Source organism: Lagenorhynchus albirostris, chromosome 11, assembly GCF_949774975.1.
Source record: "Lagenorhynchus albirostris chromosome 11, mLagAlb1.1, whole genome shotgun sequence".
NCBI lineage: Eukaryota > Metazoa > Chordata > Mammalia > Artiodactyla > Delphinidae > Lagenorhynchus > Lagenorhynchus albirostris.
In genome coordinates this window covers 101,657,884-101,684,183 of record NC_083105.1, presented here as the reverse complement: position 1 = coordinate 101,684,183, position 26,300 = coordinate 101,657,884, and the positions used below count along the sequence as shown (strand labels likewise).

The 26,300-nt window shown below is 41.5% G+C and overlaps 3 long non-coding RNA genes across 4 annotated transcripts in view; 1 reads left to right on the top strand and 2 right to left on the bottom strand.

Moving 5' to 3' along the window:
• Window positions 1–1,014: 1,014 nt before the first annotated feature.
• LOC132529325 (uncharacterized) lies at window positions 1,015–14,088 on the top strand. The gene is made up of 3 exons (XR_009543419.1): window positions 1,015–1,362; window positions 11,440–11,570; window positions 13,932–14,088. It is a non-coding gene; the product is annotated as an uncharacterized LOC132529325 (long non-coding RNA).
• LOC132529323 (uncharacterized) lies at window positions 10,077–12,091 on the bottom strand. The gene is made up of 2 exons (XR_009543418.1): window positions 11,432–12,091; window positions 10,077–11,160 (listed from the first exon to the last, which is right to left on the bottom strand). It is a non-coding gene; the product is annotated as an uncharacterized LOC132529323 (long non-coding RNA).
• A 560-nt stretch (window positions 14,089–14,648) lies between the features above and the next one.
• Window positions 14,649–26,300, bottom strand: part of LOC132528565 (uncharacterized) — a 60,130-nt gene continuing 48,478 nt past the window's right edge. For both annotated transcript variants that reach the window (XR_009543232.1, XR_009543231.1), the window contains exons 3-6: window positions 20,611–20,779; window positions 19,896–20,056; window positions 19,695–19,808; window positions 14,649–15,006 (exon numbers count right to left, since the gene is read on the bottom strand). This is a non-coding gene — a long non-coding RNA (uncharacterized LOC132528565). The remainder of the gene's footprint in view (window positions 15,007–19,694; window positions 19,809–19,895; window positions 20,057–20,610; window positions 20,780–26,300) is intronic.

Below are 26,300 nucleotides of genomic sequence, written 5' to 3'. Positions count from 1 at the left end.
GGGAGGGCTGGCGTGGGAGGGCCCGAGCCTGCTGCTCCTCCGGGCCGAGCAGGGCCGGGAGAAGAAGGGCAGTCACCCGGTTGGGCACCTTCTGTCACGAAGACGGGTGCAGAGACGCCGCGACAGAAACGCGGCGTCCGCGGGCGAAACTCGGCGCTAAATGGCGCCGGGAGTCTGAAGCCTCCACACAGCCCGCTCGAGCCCCGCCCCCCGCTGCACGGGGCACCCCACCCCCCACCCCGCTCGCGGGGCTCTCGCGCAGGCGTGCCCGCCCCGAGACCCACTGGGACTTGTAGTTGGCGCCTTGAGGAATGAATGGGACAGAGGAGGAAGGCGCCTACAACTCCCGGGATGCCCTGCGATGGCTTAGGCTGATGCCTGACGGGAGCTGTAGTTCTCTCTGAAACCTCCCCTTCTGGAAGGCGGATGGGAGCGTCACCGTGAGTCGCTAAGCCCCATCCTTCAGTGGGCGCTAGCTAGGAAAATCATGACTTAGGCATTAATTGTGTTAGGAAGGAAGGGAGAAGAAAAGGAGAGGGAGGCAGGACAAGGGGAGAGGCTCCCACCATGCTGTGCCGAGGCGAGAGCGAGCTCTTGGGGTTGCCATGGATGGAAAAAGAGTTGCTGTTCCTGTTTAATGTGGAGCGGCGTTGGTGCCGGGGCGTGGGCAGAGAGCCGGGGGAGCTGGACCCCTTTCCTGGGGCGACAGACTTTGTGCATAACATTGATTGGACAGGTTAGGGAACCTCCCTTCCATGGCACTTAAGGCCGCATCCTCGGCTCCAGCCCAGGACAGATATTCTGGCTCTCAAGAAACGGGCCGCCCCACTGCAGTCAAGGGTCACAGCGAACTCCGCCCGGAAAAAGCGCGCAGCACGCGCGGGAGGGGGCGGATTCAAGAAGAGACGGGGTCTAACGTATCTTTGCGTCTTTTACCACAAACTTGAGGGCCGAGTTGACTCGGATGAAACTTAATGTCCGCCTGTTTGCTTGGTGCTTAGTAAAACAGCATCCAGCTTCCTCTAGAGGTGCCTGCATGTACCCGTGTGATTGACACCACGGCTTTGGACGTGCGGCTTTCTCGAAAGCATCCTTGGGCTCCCGGGACCTTTGCTCCTGCAGCCACTCAAGATGGTGCAGGTGATGAGCACCAGGGGGCGCCCGACGGAGGAGGAAGCCAAACCCAGATGGCGGTTGTAAGTCTAGCCCAACGATAGGAGCGGGAAGTGCTGAAACGTGCGCAACCGCGCCGAGCGCGCGCGCTCCGCTCAGTCTCGGGCCCCCGAGCCCGCTGGGCACCCGCTCGGGAGCGCACGGCGCGTGCGGCCGCACAGGGAGGACAGCGGTTGGAAGCAGGCGGACGTAAGATTCTTTAGCGCTTAGTTTCCTAGCAAATGCCCAAACGGGCTGCATGAGCTCCACTTGGAGAAGTTTGTCTCTGCAATTCATAGCAATTCATCTGATACGTAGAATAGTTACACTACTTCTCAATTTTTTGTTTATCAAAAGCTACCCTTTGAGGTATACAAAAACAGTTTGCTTTAAAACCGACGGCTGTCAGGTTTTATGAAGGTGGAAGATTATGAACATTTTAAAATGCGAGTTTAGTAGGGGCCACTAGAGTCTTCAAATATTAGAGTTCCATTGTTTTAAAGAATATCCCCTTCACTCGTTTGCTATGGTAACGGCAAATATCATTATGGTATATGTATTAAGTGGTTTGTCTCAACCGTAAACTCGGTGCAAAGCAAGGGGAGAAATGACTTTAAAATACATTTGTATGGTACTTCTTGAGGCAGCTTCTTAGAACTTGCACAATTGTTGCTTTACTAGGAAAAGCAGTCTACTTTAAAACATGAGACAACTAATTATAAATTGATGAGTTAAAGGGAGATCAGTAAATCACAATGTTCGTGTTTTGCCACCATAAAAGAAATGAGAATATTTCTGTGTGAATGGTCATTAAAAGCCTTTATTACTACCTGGCCCTGCTTACTGGGCCATGAACCTTTGGCCACACTGCATTGGACACAAGTCCCATGACAACCACCATGCCCTATTGACATGTTATTTCAGCAGGGAACAACTAAATTCATTGTAAATAATTGAATTAACTGTTGACTTAACACTAGGCTTGCCCATGTGACAGCTTTTCCTACTTGGGTTATGTTAGCTTCACCAGGAAAACAGGTACAATGTTAGATTCAAAGCTTAAACTGTTTATGTGAATATTTTACTATGGACACTTATTTGTTCAGCTCCCTTTTCAACACTTACCCACTTGCAGTTAGCATGGTATTTTCTATTACTCATTACTATTATATCCCTAATAGTTCTTTTCCTTTCTCTGTCACTTCAATTATCAAGTAAAGAATTGACCTCTCTGTAACCCATATAAGACATCAAGAGGTAGGAGAAAGAACCCAGGACACCATGGATGCACTAAGCTCAGAGATTTGACTTCCTGGTGGGTAGGTCCATACTAAGAATACAAGTATTTTATTCTCTCTCACCATGTTCTTAATTCACTTTAGTCCTTATTCATTTTATCACGTTGATTCATATTTCTTTCTAGTTCCCATCCATTCACATTTTATGTTTACATGGTCCCTGCCATTGGTAACTGGCCAGCAATGAAAGCCAGAGATACCTTTGATTTAGACAGTGGATGAATACACAAAATCTATTTTATTTTGTATGTGGCATAATTTATAGGGTAGCACCTTGAAGTGTAGAGAAAAAAATACCATCTTAAGAGAATTCCTCCTTTTTTGTCTCTTTTCCCTCCTTTCTCATGCTCTTTTGTCTTGTCTATGATACTTCTTATTTTACCTCCTTGTTATTTGCAACTCAAGGAAGAAGGGAGAATCAGACAGTTAAACAATGAAGAATAGATTTTTAAACCTTTTTTAATTATAAATGAAATAAAGGGGGATGAGACTTGCCCTATACCAAAGCAAATTGGAAAACCATAGGATTAAATCTGTATGGTATTGAGATAAGCATAGATAATGGAGAGAATACGGAAACATGTGTATTTAGAGTTCTATGTGTGTATGAGCATCCCATAAACAATAAAGGCGGCGTTTCAAGTCAGTGGGGTAAAGATTAATAAACAGTGCTTGATCAATTAGTTATTAGTTTGAAAAACAAATTAGGTTAGATGTCTACCTCACACCATTTACAAAATTAATATCCACACAGTTTAAAGAGCTATTTTTTTTAAAAGAGCTGTAAGAATTTTTAAAATATAGGGGAACATGGGATAGGAAAGGACTTCAAAGAACAATCCAAGAGTCATAAAGAAAAACATTTGACTATTATCAAAGTTGACAATTCTGGTCAATAAAGCACAAATGATGAGCTGGCAGAAAAACTTAGAACCTATATAACAAAAGGCTAATAACCAAAATACATAGATAACACCTTAAACCACAGAGAAAAAGACACCTGTATAGAAAAGGGGGGAGAAGACAGGAAAAGACAATTGAGACAGTGGGAAATGCAAATGACTGAAAAAATTCTGGAATCCAGTAACTAGAGAAGTGCAAGCTAAAATAAGATATATATTTTTTCTTCAAAAAAATTAGCAAAATTTTTAAGGGTTTATAATATCAAGTGTTGGCAAGGGTGTGGAGAAGCTCGTGCTATTAATGATAACATAAATTAGTACCACCTTTTCTGAGGGCAGTTTCTTAGTTAAAATGTACAATGTGCATAGCCATTGATCCAGCAGTCTCCCTTTCTGGTACCTACCTGAGAGAAATACTTGCGCATGTGCACGAAAAATGAGAAGGTCCACTACAGCTTTGTAACCAAAAAGTGAAACAATCTGCATGTATGTTGATAAGAAAATAAACTATGGTATACTTAATTTTGACAACACCACGCAGCAGTAGAAGAGCAGGAAGTAAATATATATGTGGTCACATAAAAATAGTAAAAAAACTCAAGTTGCAGAATAATAGGTATTAGATCATATGTTATATTTTTACATTATGTTTCTATATGTATTTAAATGCACAGAGAAAAAGCCTGGGCAATACCCACCAAAATGATATGGGAATCCATACCATCTTCCAGGCCGTAACAAGTTCTCACAAGAAGAGAGTGATCAGCATTACCTAGGAAGCTGTTACAAAACACACCTGCTGGAGCGTTTCACCACCACCACCCCACCCAACCTGGGTGTGTTTTTGGTGAAAGAATTCATTGCAAGCAGACCTGCACTACAATAAAAGTCGTTTTTTAAGTTCTTTAGGAAAAGAAAATGTTAGTAGATGGATTAGTAAATTAGGATTTCAATAGGGAATGAGAAACACTGGAAAAAATAAATTTGTTGGGAAATAGAAAAGCATTCTTTTAAATCACATTAAAAGATAAATATCAATTTAAAGAAAATATAATAATAACGTATTGTATATAATTTACCTTTATAAATTTATAAGTTACTTTTATATATAAAAGAAAATGGATAACAGTTACAGCACAAAGGACAGATGGGGTAATGGAAGAATATTATTATAAAGTTCTTAACACTATATGTGAAATGGCATAATATTATTTAAGGGTAAATTATAATAAGTTAAAAATATATACAGTAAACACTAAATCACTAAAATTATAAAACAAAGTTATAATTAATAAGCCAATAGTAGAGATAAAATTGAATCATTAAAAGATACTTAAATCAAAAGAAGGCAGAAAAAAGGGCTTCCCTGGTGACGCAGTGGTTGAGAGTCCGCCTGCCAATGCAGGGGGCGCGGGTTCGTGACCCGGTCCGGGGAGATCCCGTATGCCGCAGAGCGGCTGGGCCTGTGAGCCATGGCCACTCAGCCTGTGCTCCGCAACGGGAGAGGCCACAACAGTGAGAGGCCCGCGTACCGCCAAAAAAAAAAAAAAGAAAAAATTACAGTTTAATATCTCTCATGAACATGATACAAACATCCTGAACAAAATTTTAGTAAATAAAAACCAGTGATATTTTTTTAAAAAGGATAATATATCATGTTCAAGTTGGGTTTATCTCAAGATATAATAATAAACATAATATTAATACAAAAATAATCAGTGTGATTGGCCGTATCAGCAAACAAACAAAAAAATCATATGATCATCTCAATAGATGCATAAAGATCACTTGACAAAACTCAACAATTATTCTTTATTTAAAAAATCCTTCCACTGACTATAAATAAAAGGGAACTTTTTCAATGTGATAAAGTTCATCTACAAAAAACCTAGAGCTAACATCATGCTAAATGGTGGAAGAACAAATGCGTTCTCTCTAAGATGGCAGACAAGGTAAGAATATTCACTCCCACTACTTTATATAACATGGTACTGGCTGTCCTGCTCAATGTAACAAGAGAGGATAAAAGATGAGAGGCATGCAGACTATGAAGAAAGAAGTAAAAGTGCCTTTATTCACAGATAGCCAAAAAAAAAATAGCACTGCTAGAACTAGGAAGTGATTTAACAAGGACACTGGATACAAGGTCAATATACAAAAATCAACTGCATTTCTACATACAAGCAATGGACAATCTAAAATTAAAAATTTTTAAATATATCGCTTGGCTTTCAGACTTCAGCAAGTTTCCAGTGACTGTCCCCTCACAGAAACATCAATTTGAACGAATATCCACATGCAAAAATACCTTCACAAGAGCTAAGGATTCCAGGTGGGGATTAGAGCACCTGGGTGGAGCAAGAAGTAAGAAAAGATGCATTGAGGAGGGAAGGAAAGACAGTTTCACATTATCTCTGTCACCCCTTCCCCAACCCCAGGCAGCCCAGTGTGAAGAGAGACACCCTCCCAGTGGGAGAAAGAGAATGAAATGAACACTTGAGCTTACTAAAGCCCCAGGACCAGGCCTACCCCAATGCCAGACCGACCCCTGTGGCCCCAAGCTCCAGCAGAACCAGAGCCCCGGCCTGCCCCAGCAGACCTCAGCACTGGGCCAGCCCCCATGGGGCCAGGCTTGATGCCTAATATTACAGTCCTAGATACCAGGCCTGCCTCTGTGGACTCAGGTCTTCAGCCTACCACCACAGCCTTAGGTACCAGACCCGCCCCACAGATCCAAGTGCCAAGCTCAACCCAGTGGACTTAGGCTTCAGGCCCACCCCATGATGGACTGAGGCACTAGGCCTGACCACCTGTTGACCCAGGCACCAGACTTGCTTGCTGAAGGGCTCCAGAGCAAGCCTGCAGATAGCCAACAGATGTGCAATCCAGAATCCCTGGATGGGCTGCCTGGTGAAGGGCTGTCCCTGTCGGAATCAGTCTCTAAAGACTAGAAGAGGTGCCTGCTTCTTCAGGTGTACATACATCAACACGAGGCCACAAGGATCACAAATAATCAAGTAAACATGCTAGCACCACAGGAAAATAATGGAGCTCCAATAACTGATCCCAAAGTAGTGGAGATCTATGAACGGTTCGACCCAAAATTGAGAATAATCCTCTTAAAGAAATTCAGTGAAAGACAAGAAAATACAAACAACTAAATGAAACTAGTGATTTCCTGGGTATGACACCAAAAGCACAAGCAACAAAAGCAAAAATAAACAAGTGGGGCTACATCAAACTAAAAACCTTCCGCAATGCAAAGAAAAGAATCAAAAAAATGAAAAGGCAACCTACAGAATGGGAGAAAATTTTTGCAAACCATAGAGCTGATAAGGGATTAATATCTAAAATATGTAAGGAACTCATACAACTCGACAGCAGAAAAACAAATAACCTGATTTAAGAATGAGCAAAGGACCTGAATAGATATTTTTCAGAAGAAGACATCTAAATGGCCAACAGGTGTATGAAAAAGTGCTGTGTCACTAATCATCAAGGAAATGCAAGTCAAAACCTCAGTGAGATAACACCTCACACCAGTTAGAATGTCACCAAAAAGACAAGAAATAAGTGTTGGCAAGGATGTGGAGAAAAGGGGACCCTTGTGCATTGTTGGTGGGAACGTCACTTAGTGCAGCCACTATGGAAAACAGCATGGAGGTTCCTCAAGAAAGTAAAAATAGAACTACTATATGATCCAGCAGTTCTACCTCTGGGTATTTATTTAAAGGAAATGAAAACACTAACTCGGAAAGGTATGTGCACTCCCATGTTCGTAGTAGCATTATTTACAGTAGCCAAGACATGGAAGCAACCTAAGTGTCCATCAATGGATGAATGGATAAAGAAGATGAGGTATATGTACAAAATGGAATATTATTCAGCCATGAGGTAAAAGAAAATCCTGCCACTTGTGGCAACATGGATGAACCTTGAAAACATTATGCTAAGTGAAATAAGCCACACAGAGAAAGACAAATACTATATGATCTCACTTACATATGGAATCTGGGGGAAAAAAAAATGATTGAATTCATAGAAGCAAAGAATAAGAATGGGGGGACAGTGGCAGTGGAGGAAACAAGGAGATGTTGGTCAAAGGGTACAAAACTGCAGTTATGTAGGATGAATAAGTCCAGAGATCTAATTATAGGCATGATGACTCTACCTAATAATACTGTATTGAACACTGAAAATATGCTAAGAGAGTAGATTTCAGGCAAACTCATCACATCCAAAAATGTAATTATCTGAGAAGATGATATGTTAATTAGCTTTACTATACTAATAATTTCATTATGGATATATATATCAAATCATCATAAATATATACAATTTTTATTTTTAAAAATATAAATAAATTTAATGTTAATTAAAATAGTGTCAAGAACATACTATACTTAGGAATAAATTTAGCAAACTATGCACAAGATTTATATACTAAAAGCCACAAAATATTACTGAGAGAAATTAAAGACAAATAAATGGGAAGATATATCCTGTTTTGGATCAGAACACTCAATAGTGTTAAGATGTCAGTTCTCCCAAAATTGATCTATAGATTCAATGCAACCTCAGTCAAAATCCCAGCAGACTTTTTAAAAATGAAAATTGACAGGGACTTCCCTGGTGGTCCAGCAGTAAAGAATCTGCCTTCCAATGCAGGGGACGCAAGTTCAATCCCTGGTGGGGAACTAAGATCCCACATGCCGTGGGGCAAGTAAGCCCACACGCCACAACTACTGAGCTCATGTGCCTCAACAAGAGAGCCTGCATGCTGCAAACTACAGAGCCCGTGTGCTCTGGAGCCTGTGCCACAACTAGAGAGAAGCCAGCACGCCACAAAAGAGCCTGTGGCCGCAATGAAAGACCCTGCGTGCCGCAACTAAGACCCAACGCAGCCAAAAAAGAAAAGAAAACTGCTCTGACTTTTTCAATACCTACGTGTAAAAGAGACTAGGAAAATACAGCCACCGTAATACTTTAAGACAGTATATAATGGGACTTCCCTGGTGGCGCAGTGGTTGAGAGCCTGCCTGCCGATGCAGGGGACACGGGTTCGTGCCCCGGTCCAGGAAGATCCCACATGCCACGGAGCCGCTGGGCCCATGAGCCATGGCCGCTGGGCCTGCGCATCCGGAGGCCACAACAGTGAGAGGCCCGCATACCGCCAAAAAAAAAAAAAGACAGTATATAATGGAGGAGTCTAAAAAAAAAAAAATTGACAGACTGATTCTAAATTTACATAGAAATAAAAGGACCTGATATAGCAGAAACAATTTTGAAAAAGAACAAAGTTGAAAGACTTATACTACCTGATTTCAAGACTCACTGTAAAGCTGCAGTCATCAAAACAGTGTGGTCCTGACTTAAACACTGACAAATGATCAGCTGATCAGAATAGTGAGTGCCAAAATACAAATAGACAAAGGTGCCAAGGTAATTCAAAGGAGAAAGGGTAGCCTTTACAACAAATAATGCTGGAACAATTGGGTGGCAAATCCTTTCCTCATATAGTACATAAAACTTTACTTGACTTGGGTCATACACTTAAATATAAGAGTTAAAACTGTGAAACTTCCAGAAGAAAACGTAGGAGAAAATCATTGTGATCTTAGGCAAAGAATTTTTGGACACAAAATGCACATAAAACATTGTTAAACTGGACTTCATAAAAATTTTTTTTAATTTGTTTTTTAAAAGAAATGTTATAAAAATGAAAAGGCCACAGAATAAATATTGCAAAACAAATATCTGTAGGGAACTCTTACAACTCAACATTAAGATAAATAGTGCAATTTTAAAAAAGTGTGCAAAAGATTTGAACAGATACTTTACCAAAGAAGATAAATGGATGACAAATAGGCACATGAACAGATGTATTGCATCATAATTAGTCATTGATGTAGTGAAAATTAAAACCACAGTGTAATATTACCACATACTTACTAGAATGACTAAAGGAGACAGAGAATACCAAGTGTTGACAAGGATGCAGAGCACCTGGTTCTATCACACGTTGCTGATAGGAATACAGTGGTACAGCCAGTTTGGAAAATAGTGTGACTTTCTAATAAAGTTGAACATACACTTACCATATAATCCAACAAATCCACTGCTAGGTATTTCCCAAGAGAAATGGAAATGTATGTCCACACAAAGACATTTCAGAGTAATTTTATTCGTGATAGCCAAAAACTGGAACTATACCAAATACCTGTCAACAGGTAATGAATGGGTAAGTAAACTGTGGTATTTCCATGTAATGGAATGCTACTGAACAATACAAAGAAACAAACTACTGATATGTACAATAATATGGATGAATCTCAAGAGCATTATGCTAGCTGAAAGAAGCCAGACACAAAAGACTACAGATTTCATTTATATGTCAATCTAGAAAAGGCAAAATTATAGAAACAGATCTGTTCCTGGGTTGGGGGGGTGTGGGAGGAGGGATGGGGATTGACTGCAAAGGAGCACGAGGGAACTTTTTTTCTTTCTTTTTTTTCTTTTTGGCTGCACTGTGGGGCATTCTGGATCTTAGCTCCCCGACCAGGGATGGAACCCGTGCCCCCTGCAGTGGAAGCACAGAGTCTTAACTGCTGGGCCGCCAGGGAAGTCCCTTGAGGGAACATTTTGAGTGAAGGAAATGTTTTCTGTCTTGATTTTAGTTGCGGTTACGTGACTGTATTCATTCAAAACTCATTGAACAGTACACTTTAAATGGGTGAATTTTAATTGTACATAGATTACACTGCAATAAAGCAGATTTTTAAAATGGCATATAATTCTACCAAAATTAGTCATTTATGATCAAGGAAAATTATATGTGCTACTTTAACATTCATAATTTTATATGTAGTGTTAACTTTCTGACTCTTAAGATGATGATTTTACTGAACATATGTTGCTTAATTAATCTCCACAGTCAGATTTACTCTGTAACTAGAAAGAGTATTCAGCAAATTCAGTAACAGCAGCAATAATATTTCATCTTCCAAATGTCCATATGTGTTTAGACCAATTGAAGACATTGTAAATTTGCTGTCTTAGAATAGCTGAGAATTAGGTAAAGAGCTCCAAGTTCTACACTGAGTAATGATCTAGAGTAGACAGAAGTATACATTATTTTAAGACAATACTAAGAGTCCTTAAATAGTAGTCTCATTTTTCTCCAACTTAATCACAAAGCTCATAAAATTATACACAATACAAGGAAACAATCGGGGCAGGTGATGAAGGAAGAGGAACCCGGGCCATCTAGGGCTGTAGTGATGAGACTAGCAGAGCCGGGCCCTTCGCTGAACTGAATTCATAATCAGTTGGTTTTCCTTTGTCGGAGTGGCAAGTTACTTCAACCTACTCCCTTTGGGACTTCTGGCGAAGTTCCTTTATAATTTCTCTAGGAAAATCCTGAAATGATTACTTCTTTCCCCCTCCACTACTTTCACCCTCTCCTAAAATACTTCTCAATTTCTTTTGTGTGACTCTCTAGACCACTGGAGAGGAAGCATGTCTGATCTCACATTTTATATGCAGTATGATTTTAATTCTTGAATAAGGGTGCTAAACACTAACACAAGTCACGATGCTAATAAGAGCCAGGTTAGGGATGTGCGTGCGGAATCTAGGTCTGGAACGCAGGGGTTCCCTAGAGAAAGACAAGGCGGTGCTGCCTCACAGCTTAGTGCACCTTGGGAGCAGCTTGTCACAGTAGACCTTTCCAACTGCCAGGCTGACGTCAGCTCTCCATCCGTGCATCTTTGCAGCTCTTATCCCCGAGCTTCAACAGAGGTATTAAGCTATGACAGAATAGGATTGGGGAATCTTATCGCTTATCTCTGCCTGTAACAAACCAGGACAGATTGCAGTGCTGGATCAGCTACCCAAGAATCAGGACGTAAGGGCTAGACCTTGGTTAGAAAAAATAGTCACAGGTAGTCATTAGAAGGGGCCCAAAAGGCTGAACCCTGCCCAAAGAGAAATTTAAAGCCCTTGTAGAGACTTAGCCCCTATCTTATTGCCAAATAAACTTTGGTTCAATTTTTTTAATAAATGGGAAGAAAATCTTACCTCTGCAGATTCCTGTGACACACGGTTATTACCTAAAGACAGACAACATCCCAAAAAAGACTGACTAAGATGTTTTCAAGTGGACAGGTCCTCTCAAGAAGCATCTTCTGGTCATCAGATTACATGAACGGAACATCATGTAAGGACTTCTGGAAAAACCTGTCAGCTTGCTATGGGGATTGTCATTGACTTTTCCACATGTTTAAGCCTTTTTTCCACATCTGATGTAGGCCTTCTGTAAACAAGGTCTGTGTCTCATAACAACTGTGTCCTCTGCAATACCTGGGAAGGGGCCCTGGTCATAGCAGATGTCAACCATGTGATTAATTTAAAACGTTAAATTTAACTCTGTGTATCCAAGATCACCCCCCCCACCACACACACACACACATTCATACACACAACAAACTAGGTCTATAATAAATTCTGCTCATCAGAACAGCAAAAGACATACTTTAAAAATTACATTATTTTGGGCTTCCCTGGTGGCGCAGTGGTTGAGAGTCCACCTGCCGAATGCAGGGGACATGGGTTCATGCCCCGGTCCAGGAAGATCCCACATGCCGCGGAGCGGCTGGGCCCGTGAGCCATGGCCGCTGAGCCTGCGCGTCCGGAGCCTGTGCTCCACAACGGGAGAGGCCACAACAGTGAGAGAGGCCTGCGTACCGCAAAAAAAAAAAAAAAAAAAAAATTACATTATTTTATCTCTATAAAGGCCAGAAAACCATTATATTTGTTAACTCTTTAAAAACTAACCTTCATTGTTTTATTCTTCCAGGAGTATACATTTTATTTTTAGAAAATATACAAAATAGAGATAGGCAAAAAAAAAAAAAAAAGTGTAAAAACCACTCATAATTCTACCACAGAGAGATAACCTCATTAACATTTTGATATATTTCCTTCCGATATTTTTCTATGCATTTACATTTTTTTTTAAGAAGATGTTGGGGGTAGGAGTTTTTAGTAATTTATTTATTTATTTTTGCTGTGTTGGGTCTTCGTTTCTGTGCGAGGGCTTTCTCTAGTTGCGGCAGGTGGGGGCCACTCTTCATCGCGGTGCGCGGGCCTCTCACCATCGCGGCCTCTCGTCGCGGAGCACAGGCTCCAGACGCGCAGGCTCAGTAGTTGTGGCTCACGGGCCCAGTTGCTCCGCGGCATGTAGGATCTTCCCAGACCAGGGCTCGAACTGGTGTCCCCTGCATTGGCAGGCAGATTCTCAACCACTGCGCCACCGGGGAAGCCCCGCTTTTACTTTTATGTACGTTTCTTCCTTTCTTTTTTTTACTTCATGAGCATGTTTTATTTTTTAACCTAACACTATAATCATATTTCCATCAAAATTATCACTAATTTTTAAATATACAATATTATTTTAAGTGACAGCATAATCTTTCATCACATGGCTGAACTAAAACTTATTTAAACACTACTTCAGTTGGGACTTTTAAGTTGTTACTAATATTTCACTACTAGATACAAGATGCTTGTGGAAGATCTGTCGCTATCCCCAGGTCTATGAGTGGAAGTTATGTGCAGTGGGGAATAGAGAAAGGGTAAAAATGTGAGCTGACTCCACTATGACAGAGACATCCTTCTTCTCTTCCAGGCCTAGCCCATCAACAGACTTCCCTTAAGAAAGATCTTTTAAATTATCATTATTTAAATACTAAATATAGGACATAGAGCTTCAATTTCTTTACCTCTGCATCCCAGCGTGGCTCACCCAGTCATCCAATTTGCCCTAACTCATCTTTATATTCATTCCTCCTTTCCAAAAATTGGTTTCTGTCTTCACTAATACTAATGACAGTTCACTTCATGAGAAGAACACTTCAAACTTTATGCAGTCCGATAGTCCTGCTGCGTTGTAATCACATGTAGAAAATACACAATTAGACTGGATATTATCACCAGCGCGTTCTCTTGAGGAGCTGGGGGGAGGACCAAAACGAACTTCTTAATGAGATTCTGTTTGTCGGTACAAGCTTGTATTAGAGCCTTTAATTCTTACTGTTAGAGGCTCTGTAATGAGCCCGATTAGAAGCAGTTAAGAGATGTTAACTCGACTTATTTCCGTGATCATTTTGAAATATATACAAATACCAAATCACTGCGTTGGACACCTGAAACTGATATAATGTTGTATGTCAATTATACCTTAACTAAAAAAGAACAAGGAAGAAGAGAGATATTTCAGTAAAGGAGGAGAGATAATGTGACAAAAACAACACAGACTGGCAGGTTAAGTCCCTCAAACTAACTTTTTTTTTTTTCTGTGATCACTGAGAATAACAAGAGTTGACAATGGGGAAAAAGTGGGGAAGGAAATAAGTAGGAAATCGTGACAAATAGACATGAGAGCCAAGCTCCATTTAAAGGTCAATAAATCCATTTAGATATTACGATACCTGTCAGCTTCCAACACACTATAATCTTTCAGTATTTATTATTAACCAGAGGTTTTTTTTTTAAAGGCCTTCTTTATTTTTTTTTTCAGGTAAAAATAAGGCACCAGGGACAGTCAATGTTGTGTCGAATAAAGTCTGACCTGCTTAATCCTGACAAGAGTCCACTGCACAGTTAAAAATTGACAGTAGTCGCCGAACTCGCAGTGGCAATTTGAGTGACTGAATCTAAACGAGGCCAGCAGTCCTAATGCTCACGTTTAATTTAGGATTAAACAGTTTTCTAGCTGGGTTTGCATGTCTGTGTTTGAAAGGTGATGCAATGACATACTCAACCTGGTTATTTTACTGTAGTTTTAATTCTTAAAATGTGTTAATTGGTCTTTAATGGTTATTGTTCACGACAGATCCACTCTAAGAGCATCCTGTATTTTCCTAGTATCTTTCAAACTAAAAGCTTTTCACATAGTCGTACCATTATTTTCATTTTCCCACACTCCCTCTGAGGAAGGGAGGGGGATGGGATAAAACAGGTGGGAAAACAAAGACACAGAAAGGGAAGCGTGTGGCCCTGGTCACCCAGCCAGTGACTAAACTAGACCAGTGGGTTCTCTTACATCCAAAGTATAATGTCCAGCTAGACCAAGGCATTGGATCTTACGGATGTCTTCCCCCTCGTATTTGCTGGTGAGAAAGAAATTTCCTATCTGAAAGTATACCTTTCTGGGCAAATAGCGAGTGCTAAGGGTGCTCTTTCGTTCTCTTTATGTTCCAGATATGCAATCTGGAACCAGGGCAGAAATCCTGAGAGAGGAAACTAAATTTGCAGATGACGATCCAAGAGTTTTCCTTACACTGAATTTGGGATATATTTTATTTATTTATTTATTTATTTTTGGCTGCATTGGGTCTTTGTTGCTGTGTGTAGGCTTTCTCTCGTTGAGGCGAGCGGGGGCTACTCTTCGTTGCGGTGCGCAGGCCTCTCACTGCAGTGGCCTCTCCTGCTGGGGAGCACGGGCTCTAGGTGCACGGGCTTCAGTAGTTGTGGCACATGGGCTCAGTAGTTGGGGCACACAGGCCCAGCCGCTCCGTAGCATGTGGGATCTTCCCGGACCAGGGATCGAGCCCGTGTCCCCTGCATTGGCAGGTGGATTCTTAACCACTGCACTGCCAGGGAAGTCCAAGAATTTGGGATTTTTAAAACACAAAGCTGTATAAGCACATGTATTCTCTAGACAAACTAACTGGGTGTCTCCAAAGGGCAGACTGGGAGAAGTTACAAGGAGACACATTTTAGCTTAATGTAAGCAAGAATTAATGCAATTAATGTAATCAAGAATTAATATAAGCACTCACACTTTTTGATTTCAAAAACATACTACAAAGCTACAGTAATCAAGGTAAGGTGGTACTGGGATACAGATAAACAGATCAATGGAATAGAATTGAGAGTCTAGAAATAATCCCTCACATTTGTGATAAGTTGACAACAAGAATGCCAAGACCACTCCATGGAAAAAAATAGTCTTTTCAGCAAATGGTGCTGGGACAACTGGATAGCCACAGACAAAAAAAAAGAAAGTGAATACCTACTTCATTACCATACACAAAAATTAACTCAAAATGATTCATAGATCCAAATGTAAGGGCAAAACCTATAAAACACCTAGAAGAAAACCTAGGAGTGAATCTTTGTGAGCTTTAGCTAGGCTATGGTTTCTTAGATATGACACCAAAAGCACAAGCAACAACAACAAAAAATAGATTCACTGGACTTCACTGTTGTTAGGAATGTAAAGCGGTGCAGCTGCTTTGGAAAACAGTCTGGCACTTCCTCAAAAGGTTAAACACAGGATTACCATGCAATTCCAGCAAATCCAGCTGGAATTATGCTATTTATATATTTGATAAATGGAGATAAGAGGATAAAAAAGCTTAGGAAAATTCCACTCCAAAGTACATACCCAAGAGAAATAAAATATGTCCAAACAAAAAATTGTACATGAATGTTCATAGCAGCATTATTCATAATAGCCAAAAAGTGGAAACAACTCAAATGTCCATCAACCAATGAATGGATAAATAAATTGTGGTATATCCATACAATGGAATATAATTCGGGCATGAAAATGAATGAAATACTAACACATGCTACAACATAGATGGACTTTGAAATCATTGTGAATAATCTGCTGTTAATCCCATTCAGTATACCCATTATCTCAGACATTACAGTTTTTATTTCTAGAAGTTGATTTTGGGTCTTTTAAAAATATCTTCCACATCTCTACTTAACGTAGTCAATCCTTCCTTGAGCCTCTGAAGCTAGGGAACAGTTATAATAGCTGTTTTAATGTCTTTGCCTGCTAATTCTAATATCTGCATCAGTTCTGAGTCAGTTTGTTTACTTTCCTCATTACGGGTCATATTTCCCAGTATGCCCAGTAAATTTTCATTGATTCCATTCACTGTGAATTTACCTTGCTGAGTGCTGGATATTTTTGTAGTCCCAATTCTTGAGTTTGTTCTGGGGCACAGTTGTTTGGAAACAATTTGATCCTTTCAAGTCTTTTTTTTTTTTTTTAATTTGTTAGGCAGGACCAGGGCAGCATTTAGTCGAGAGCCAATTTTGCCCCACAACTGAGGCAAAATCCTTCTGAGTACTTTGCCTAATGACTTGTGAATTATAAGATTTCCAATCTGGCTAGCGGGAACAGGCACTATTCAGGCCCTGTATGAGTTCTTGTTACTGTTCGCGTAATACTTTCAGGTGGCTCTTTCCCTGACCTCGAACAGTTTCCTCACATTCATGTGCTGGTGAGGGGGACCCTCTGAAGATCTCTAGATTTTTGTTGTTGTCATTTTTCTGTCTGTGTGTAGCTCTCTCCTATCTGGTATTCTGTCTTGCAAACTCTAGCTGTCTTGGTCTCTCTGGACTCTAGCTTCAGCTCCTCACCTCAGGGAATCTTCGAGGCTCTACCCAGATTCCACCTTTCCATGCCACCATCTGGAAAATCTCTCAAGGCAGTAGGCTGGGCACTCACAGGGCTTACCTCATTTGTTCCCCATTTCATCAGGCCTGATGTCCAATATCTCGAAAATGGCTATTTAAAAAAAATATTTTGTCTAGATTTTTAGTTGTTTCTGGTGGGTGGGTAAATTTGGCCCCTCTTACTCCATCTTGATAGGAAGTGGAAGTCCAAGCTCATGCTAAATTTAGCAAAAAAGTAGAATTAACTGGTTCACAAAACCACAGAAAGGAAGAAAGTATACTGGCCTTAAAGCTGACTGGATTTATTGACTCAAGTTTCACCAGAACACTTTCTCTTTCTCTCTCCCTCTGTCTGTCTGTCTCATTTCTACTTCTATATTTTGGCCACATTCCAGTGGAGGTCACAGCCGCTGTCAGCTCTAGAGCCCACCCTGACAGCCAGCATGCCAAGGACAAAGACAGAACTCCTTTTCCATCTCCCACTTGGATAATTCGGTGGAAGGTGGGGCCTGACTTGGATGTAACCCATGTCTATGCACCAACCACTAAGTCCTAGAGGGTATGTTAAAAGACTGACCCAAGAAGCAACAATCAAAAATGTATATCACCTACCCTACTATTATACATGTAGGTTTGGGCATTTGTAAGTATTTTCTCATAATAACTTCCTGTAAATTGCTGTGTCAAAGGTTTTAGACAAAGCTTTTTGCATATTGTCAACTGTTCCACTGAAAAGTTGATACCACTTTACCCTCCCACCCACAGTGGGTAATTGGTACATTTCCCCTCACCATTACCAACACCAGGTACTTTTTTTTTTTTCAGTGTTACAAAGCTGGCCGGTGAAAACAATTTATTTCACTGTTATTTTAATTTGCAGTTCTTTATTATTCCTGAAATCAAATGTTTTTCGTAGACATTCAGTCAGACAGTGGGTATTTACTGAGTGCCCGCTATGTGACAGTCACTATTCTAGACACTAAAGGTATATTAGCCTTTTGTATTTTTTATTTTGTGACTTTCCTATTATTTGGTCATTTTTCTACTGAGGCATTTGTCTTTTTCTTATTGATCTGTGAGAATTTCTTACGTACAGATGGCATCAACTCTGTCACACACATAGCAAAATTTTAAAACTTAAGTCATTTGTCTTTAGTTTTGTTTTTTATAATATTTTGGTGTACAACTGTTTAATATGTCAAATCCTTTAGATCCCTGCCCTTGACATTGATGTAGCCTTGTCACTTTTACGCTGGTCCCATCTGGCATGTTAGCCAGTTTCTGTTTGAGATTCACCAAGTCATATGTAAAAATCAGCTCTCCGCATGTGCCCCTCCCGGAGCTTAATCTACTCTTGCTCCTTATAAGACTCCCGGGGCTGCAGGCAGTGATTCAAAACAGGTTTTCTCCCAAAAGGCTAATTAAGAGAGGGAAGACTTCTGCCGTGTTTACCAGGTTCATCACAGACTTGGGTTATAAAACAAATATTCTAGGTGATAATATTATCTGCTTATCAATTTAAGAAAATCTATGAATAATGAGACTATTAAGTCAAATAACAACACATTTATTTTTCATTTAGGACTCTTTAAATTTTGATTTGCTCTGATCTGACAGCTGACATTTCCTGGTAGTCCCAGGAGAAAAGCAGGACAACAGCGTCCAAAAACGTAGGTTTGCAGGAGCTGCTTCTCTCATACAGGCTCATTTATCTGGAACAAATATCCTGCATATTCAGTGAAAGTAACAAACTGAAACATGAAGAATGTGGCTTCTTGGCTGTGTTAGAAGGGGTCTTCTAGGCTCCAAATATATATATTTTGTGTGTGTAAAATACACAAAACTTTCCTGCTATCGTTTGCTTGGCAAAGTTAGTGTCCAGTAAAACTTTCTGCAATGATAGAAATGTTCTATATCTGTGCTGTTCAAGATGGGAACCATTAGCCACATATGTGGCTACAGAGCTCTTGAAATGTGGCCAGTGAGGCTGAGAAAATAAATTTTAAATTTTTTATTACATTTCAATTAATTTAAGTTTAGATAGCCACATGTGTAGGGTTACCAGATTTAGCAAATAAATATATAGGATGCTCAGTTAATTATTAATTTCAGATAAGCAGCAGATAATTTTGTAGTTTAAGTATATCCCAAATATTGCATGGGACACATTTACACTACAAATTTATTCTTTATTTATCTGAAATTCAAATTTAACTAGGTGTCCTATATTTTATCTAGCAACCTTATATATGTGGCTAGTGTCTGCCATATTGGACAGTGCAGGTTTGAAGAACTCACAAAGTTCTTCACAATTACTCAAAGACTCTTGCAGGATTAAATCAAGGAGGAAAAATGGTTATGGTCATATCTTGGCAAGAAAAAGTAGCCTGAATTCTGAAAGAAAGCCATTAGATGCCAGGGCCAGGACACCAAACCAATGAAATTCAATCCAACAATCGTTTATTGGAAGCCTTCTGTGTGCAGAAAACATACTCAGCTGTATATACCAGTATGGCTGTACAAATTGCTGAGACCAGTGTCCATTTGATTTGGTTGGTTCCTGTTCTGTACTGGGTGTTAACTATCTTGAATATCATCCCTGACTGTGAAGAAAACAAGGCAGGATGTCTGGAGATCCTCCTCTCCAGGCATTTACAACCTGATAGAACAACAGCTTTAAAAACAAACAAAATCAAGAAGCCCTTTAACAAAAGATAGATGCTAAGTGATATATACAAGGAAAATGCTATGGGAATGTGAAGTGTCAGCCACGGAGGGAACCACAGGTGGATGAGGTTGTTTGCTCGGTTGTGGCGTTTTGTTTGTTTTGTTTTGCCAAGGTCTAATAAACTCATCTTCTTACCTTTTCTTCCTCGAGCTCGACACATTTTATGAACAAGACTTGTAGACCCCCATACGATTAAGTCAAGGTGGGCATACTGGTGCAGGTATACTCCAAGAAAAATTCCCCCACTTTCTGGAAAGAGAGCCAATGGATCCCTCAGTCAGAAACGCCAAACCAGTGAAATGCTATTCAATGCAAAAAGACGTGTAGAGTACCTACTCTGATTCTGGGCTATGGAGTTAAGTTTCCAGGTGTAGCAGTCCAGTTATTCTACTTCCTTAATTTCTGCAGTCGAGAAGAAAAACACAGACTTCTTCGTCAAGCCACAGACATAGCTGGCTTGTATCAGGCCATCTAGGCCTGGCTCTGGCCCATCTCCACTGCGGAAAACTGACAGTCACGCGATGGCCCTTTCTCCTCCCCTCCCCAAATCTCAGCTCCTAGAGGAAATCTAGGACAGTTGTCCATCTGAAATCTGTCATGTCTGACATCATGACAGTTCAACATTTTCCCTAGATTTTGAACTCTGAATGTGGCTCACAGCTGCACGGCAGGTTATAGCAGCTGCAGTGTTGGCTGTTGGTGGTTCACAGCTGAGCTCCCTCTGAAAGGCCCTTGGCGAGGGAGCTGCCTTGGCCAAGGTTCCACCCCTCCCTGGGGCCACCAGCATCAAATGGCTGGTCACTGGGGATGTGAGGCCACACCTCGTTTTATTGGGGACAACTCTGCACCGTTATCCAGCCTCCACGGGCTCAGCTGAGGCCCCAACATCGAAGTTCACCTCCCTCTGCCCAATTCTGCTTCCCTTACTGCCGTACACGTGTCATTCCTAAGAATACACTCCACCTCCAAAAAACACAAACACAAAAACAAAATAACCCCAACACCCTGTATGCATGTCTCCATCTAGGAGTCTGTTTCAGGGGACACTTACCGAAGACATAGGTTGTTGAAATATCTCTTAAGTAAACTTCCAGCTTCTCAGGACAAACTTCTCGCTTTGTTGAGACTGGCTTTTTCTATTGCTTGGGAAAAACATGGCCTGAACTGCCTTTTTCCAGACAGATGGGCAAACTTCGCAGAGGCGGGAGGCTGAGAAGTTTCTGGAATGAGAGGAACCTTCCAGTGTTGGTTATATTACATGGGACGAGCAGACAGGTGCCTGCAATTAATCTTCCTATTCCTCAGTAAAGTGCCAGGACCCAGCGAGATACATAGATTGCTAAATACCCCTGAGCTAATCCAATCCTGCCCAGCAAAATAGTCACTTATTACAGGGAAGGCCTCCCAAGAGCCAATTTCACGCTCTGCTGGGAATAACTACCTCCTCTTTCTTCCAGGAGACTTCTCACTTGTCCCTCTCCTGACTAACTTTTCTTGCAAGAATAAAAGCTGCTCTTTGGAGTCTTGGAAGTGGACTTTACCACCTCTGATTCACAGCCAATTTCTCTTGTGGAATTTGACCAACATGTCTCTTATTGCCAGCTGTCACCCATTCATCTTTCCTCTGGCTTTGTGCCTTCTTTCGGTTTAGCTGCAAAGTGGGAAACGAGGGTGGAGTGGAGGGCGGGGGCTTACACGTATGGAGTTCCTTCTGTGTACCAAGCACTGTGCTGGGCACGTCACATTATCTCACTAAACCTCACAATAAACCTGGAAGATATATATGTGTGTGTGTGTGTGTGTGTGTATGTATATATACATGTGTGTATGTATATTAAACATACAATATATATGCTCTTCCCCCACCCTCCAAACACACACAACACCAAGGTTCAAAGAGTTACATAATTTAGTTCTTTAAGATGTGTAACCTCTCCTCTTTAGGAAGTTATCAGTCTTAGCTAGGTTTCCGTATGATTGTGAAGCAGCGTCCTAGGCTAATTCTAATGCAACTTATGTCCGTATTGGTCAGACTTGGTCTGACAGTGGTCTGGAGGCAGATCTAGCCTTTCAATAACCCCTAATTTTACTCCTAAATCCTTTACAGTCTAAACTGTCCTAATGCTGTAGGTCGGAGGAGGCATCAGAAACTGGGAGAACCTCCTACCAGCTGACCAAACTTCTTGTATATAACGGACCAATGAACTCATTTAACGAGTATTTACTGCACTGTTACTGCCTCCCATGTGCAGGAAGCGTGGCTGGGGGATGCTGAGGCCCAGGAACGAAGAGCATGGACTCGGGTCAGACTGCTTGAGTGTGAATCCAGGCTCCATCACTTAGGAGCAGCGTGACCTATTGAAGATCTACTATACTAGATACTAGATATTAATCTACTATACTAGATATTGCTAACCTCTTGGGTCCTCAGGTTTTTCACTTGTAAAGTAGAGATAAAGCACCTATGTCATGGGGTGGTGGGTAGTTGTGAGGTTTAAATAGGATTGTCTGTGTAAAAACAGTCAGGATCCGGATTCAGGAAACACATGGTTCGGGAGGGGAGGTAAGATGTGTGTGTAAATAACAACATACATTTAGAAAGTGATGGACGCCATGATGGTAGAAATCATGCATGGTGAAATTTAGAGGAAGGAAAGATTACTCCTAGGTGAGGAAATCAGAGAAGACTTCTTGCATAAAATAGCATTCAAGGGGCTTCCCTGGTGGCACAGTGGTTGAGAGTCTGCCTGCCGATGCAGGGGACACGGGTTCGTGCCCCGGTCCTGGAGGATCCCACATGCCACGGAGTGGCTGGGCCCGTGGGCCATGGCCGCTGAGCCTGCGTGTCCGGAGCCTGTGCTCCACAATGGGAGAGGCCACAACAGTAAGAAGCCTGCGTACCGCAAAAAAAAAAAAGAAAAAAGAAAAAAATAGCATTCAAGTTGATGATATTCACACTGACCAGTAATAAACCTGTGAGTGGCAACCCTCTTGTCAACCAGTAAGTACAATCTAAAGTTTAAAACAGCACCAAGGGACTTCCCTGGTGGCACAGTGGTTAAGAATCCACCTGCCAATGCAGGGGACACGGGTTTGAGCCCTGGTCCGGGAAGATCCCACATGCCGCAGAGCAACTAAGCCCGTGCGCCACAACTACTGAGCCCACACACCACAACTACTGAAGCCTGCATGCCTAAAGCCCGTGCTCTGCAACAAGAGAAGCTACTGCAATGAGAAGCCTGCGCACCGCAATGAAGAGTAGCCCCCGCTCGCCTCAACTAGAGAAAGCCCACGTGCGGCAACGAAGACCCAACACAGCAAAAAAAAATTTCATTTTTAAAAAAAGCACCAAGTAACCGAGCCCTGGAATACAGCATCATGAGGCTGGGTGCCCAATGGGGATGATGATGTGCCTATGAGATCAGGAGAGGGTAACACATGTCCAACCCACAGATTCTGCTTTCCAGGCGGCTCCACAGGGTCATTCTGACCCAGGCAAGGTTTCTCCTGCCCAGGTGACTTTAGTCTGGGAAACACTCCAAATTAATGACTGTTGGCAAGAGTTTATAAAGTACACACCATGAGCTCTGAACAAAGGTATGGGAAAGGATATCAAAAAGGGGGGGGGGCTTCCCTGGTGGCTCAGTGGTTAAGAATCCGCCTGCCAACGCAGGGGACACAGGTTCAAGCCCTGGTCCGGGAAGATCCCACATGCCGCAGAGCAACTAAGCCCATGAGCCACAACTACTGAGCCCATGTGCCACAACTATGGAAGCCCGCATGCCTAGAGCCCGTGCTCTGCAACAAGAGAAGCCACCGCAATGAGAAGCCTGTGCACCACAACGAAGAGTAGCCCCCGCTTGCCACAACTAGAGAAAGCCCGTGTGCAGCAACAAAGACCCAAAGCAGCCAAAAATAAATAAATAACATAAAATAAATAAATTTTTTAAAAACATTTTTTAAAAGAGAGAGAAAGAGAAGAAGGAGAAGAAGAAGAAGGAGGAAAAGAAAAATATGTGACCTCTCTTTCAGGGAGTTTATATGGTCTAGTTAGGAAGATAAGATTAACATACAAAATGGTTTTTATAACATTTATTGTTCTTTCTCCTGTTTAGAAAAGCAATACAATTTCACTGCAGAAAATTTAGAAAATTAAATAGAAGAAAAGCAAAAACATTCCAAATCTCATTACCCGAGATTAACCACAGTTAACAGCGTGAAGTGTGAAGTTTTCCAGCCCATCCTCCCCACCCTTGCAGACAGCGCACTGTCCCTACCCTCACCTCACACTTGCTCATGGGAGGGGGTTCCTGGGGATCATAAATCCTCCCATTTCCTCTTTCCCTTCTGGAGATGTCTGCCTGGGAATGTGATTTGGCTTAAAGCACAGAGAAGGGTTTTTTTAAGCCTCTTCAGGCTCTCAGTGTAGCCATCGATCAACAACAGCTCTGTGGAGGATGATTCCCAGGCAGATGGGCCTCTTGTAAGGTGAGGACAAAGGAAGTGGCTGCCACAGCTCTGCACCAAAACTCTAAGGCTACTCCCACTTGGGTCAGAAAGCATCATGTTGTTTATGGGGAAATGGTTTCTTCTATAAGGCTGCTCCGGAGAGCACCGTACTGGAGAGTTAATATTAGCCGTGTGTGTGCGTGAGTGTGCTTGTGTGTGATTCTGGATGACTAGGAAGAAACCCTAATTCTGCATCTCTCAAGGGCAGTGAGAGCATAAAAGGACGCAGGCCCACTTTGAGCGGACCTGCTTAAGGCAAGGCCCCCTGTGGTGGGCGTCTAGACTACAGGTCCTCAGCCAGGAGCCCCACGCAGTGTCAGATGGTACTGCGCTTACAAATGAAATTAGCATTCAACGGGAAACCATCAGGAAATACCGTATATATGTTTTTTGGATTTTCAGCTTTTATTGAAAGAAAGAGAAAGAGAAAGAAAGAAAGAAGGGAGGGAAGGAAGGAGGGAAGGAGGGAAGGAAGGTCTGATAATCAAGGGCTCTTTTTTTTTAAATTAAGGAAATTAGCCCTTTGGGTGTCATATTTTTTCCTGGTGTGCTGTCTTTTTAATTTTGGGGGGCTTTTAATTGTCATTTGTTTTTATTTCTGTGCAGGAATTTTAAATTATGTAGTCAAATTTATCAATCATTTCTTCTATGACTTCTGAATTTCATATCTTGCTCAGAAAGGTTTTAGTCACCTGTATGAGTTTGAAAACCTGCCGTAACAGAGTACCACAGACAGGGTGGCTTAAACAACAGAAATTTATTTCCTCTCAGTTCTGGAGGCTGGAGGGCCAAATCAAGGTGTCGTCAGGGTTGGTTTCTTCTGAGGCCTCTCTCCTTGGCTTTAGACAGCTGTCTTCTCCCTGTGTCTTCTCTCTGTGCCTGTCTGTGTCCTAATCTCTTCTTACATGGACACCAGTCATATCGGATTAGGGCCCACTGCTATGACCTTATTTTAAATTTAATTACCTTCCCTATCTCCAAAAACAGTCACATTCTGAGATACTGGGGGTTAGGACTTCAACATATGAATTTTGAGGGAACATAATTCAGCCCCTAACATCATCCAAGATTATTTCCCTAAATTGTCCAACTGTTTTACTTTTATGGTTTTATTTTTAACATCCAAATATTTGATCCATCTGGAATTTGTTTTGGTATAAGGAATGAGGTAGGGATCTAATTTTTTTCTAGATAGTAAGTTAAATGTTTCAACTCCATTTATTAATAATTTTACCCCCAAAATCTTGACATTCTACCTTTTTCTTTTTTTTTTATTTTTTTAAATTTATTTATTTTATTTTTGGCTGTGTTGGGTCTTTGTTCCTGTGCGCGGGCTTTCTCTAGTTGCAGCGAGCGGGGGCTACTCTTCGTTGCGGTGCGCGGGTTTCTCATTGCAGTGGCTTCTCTTGTTGTGGAGCCCGGGCTCTAGGCATGTGGGCTCAGCAGTTGTGGCCCACAGGCTCTAGAGCACGGGCTCAGTAGTTGTGGCGCACGGGCTTAGTTGCTCTGTGGCATGTGGGATCTTCCTGGACCAGGGATTGAACTTGTGTCCCCTGCCTTGGCAGGCGGATTCTTAACCACTGCGCCAGCAGGGAAGCCCTGTACCTTTTTCTTATACACATTTCTCATGTATATTTGGGTCTATTTCTGGATACTATCTTATACCACTAATCTGTCAATTCCTGTACCACTGGCAAACTTTTAATTATGGTAATTTTATAACATATTTCAATCCTCTAGGGCTAATCTTACCCTGTTATTTTTCCTTTTCAGAATTTTATCACAATTTCTGCACGCTTACCTTTCAGCATTTACTTTAGCATTGCCTTGTCTAGCTCTAGAAAAGTTCTGATGGCATTTTTTGGGGGTCAAATATATAGATGAATTTAAGAAGACTTTACATGTTTGTATAATTGGGACTCTACATGTCAATATCATTTCTTAGCATTGTTTACCCTTTTGTACTGTTTGACTTTTTAACCATGTACATGTCTTATTTTTTGAGACCAGGCAAAAGCATCTTTCCATTCAAATAAAAAAGAGAAAAAGTACAAGAATGCAGCAGAGGTAAGCAACGATTAGCAGAGATAAATTTATCTAAAGGAGCCATTTTGGAGCTCCTTAAATTCTCAACCCCACAATTACATCTTCTGTTTACGGTAAGTCTTGCTTTCTCACGGTTGGAGCAAACTAGAATCAGCAATGCATTTTGACACAGTCTGCACGCTGTAC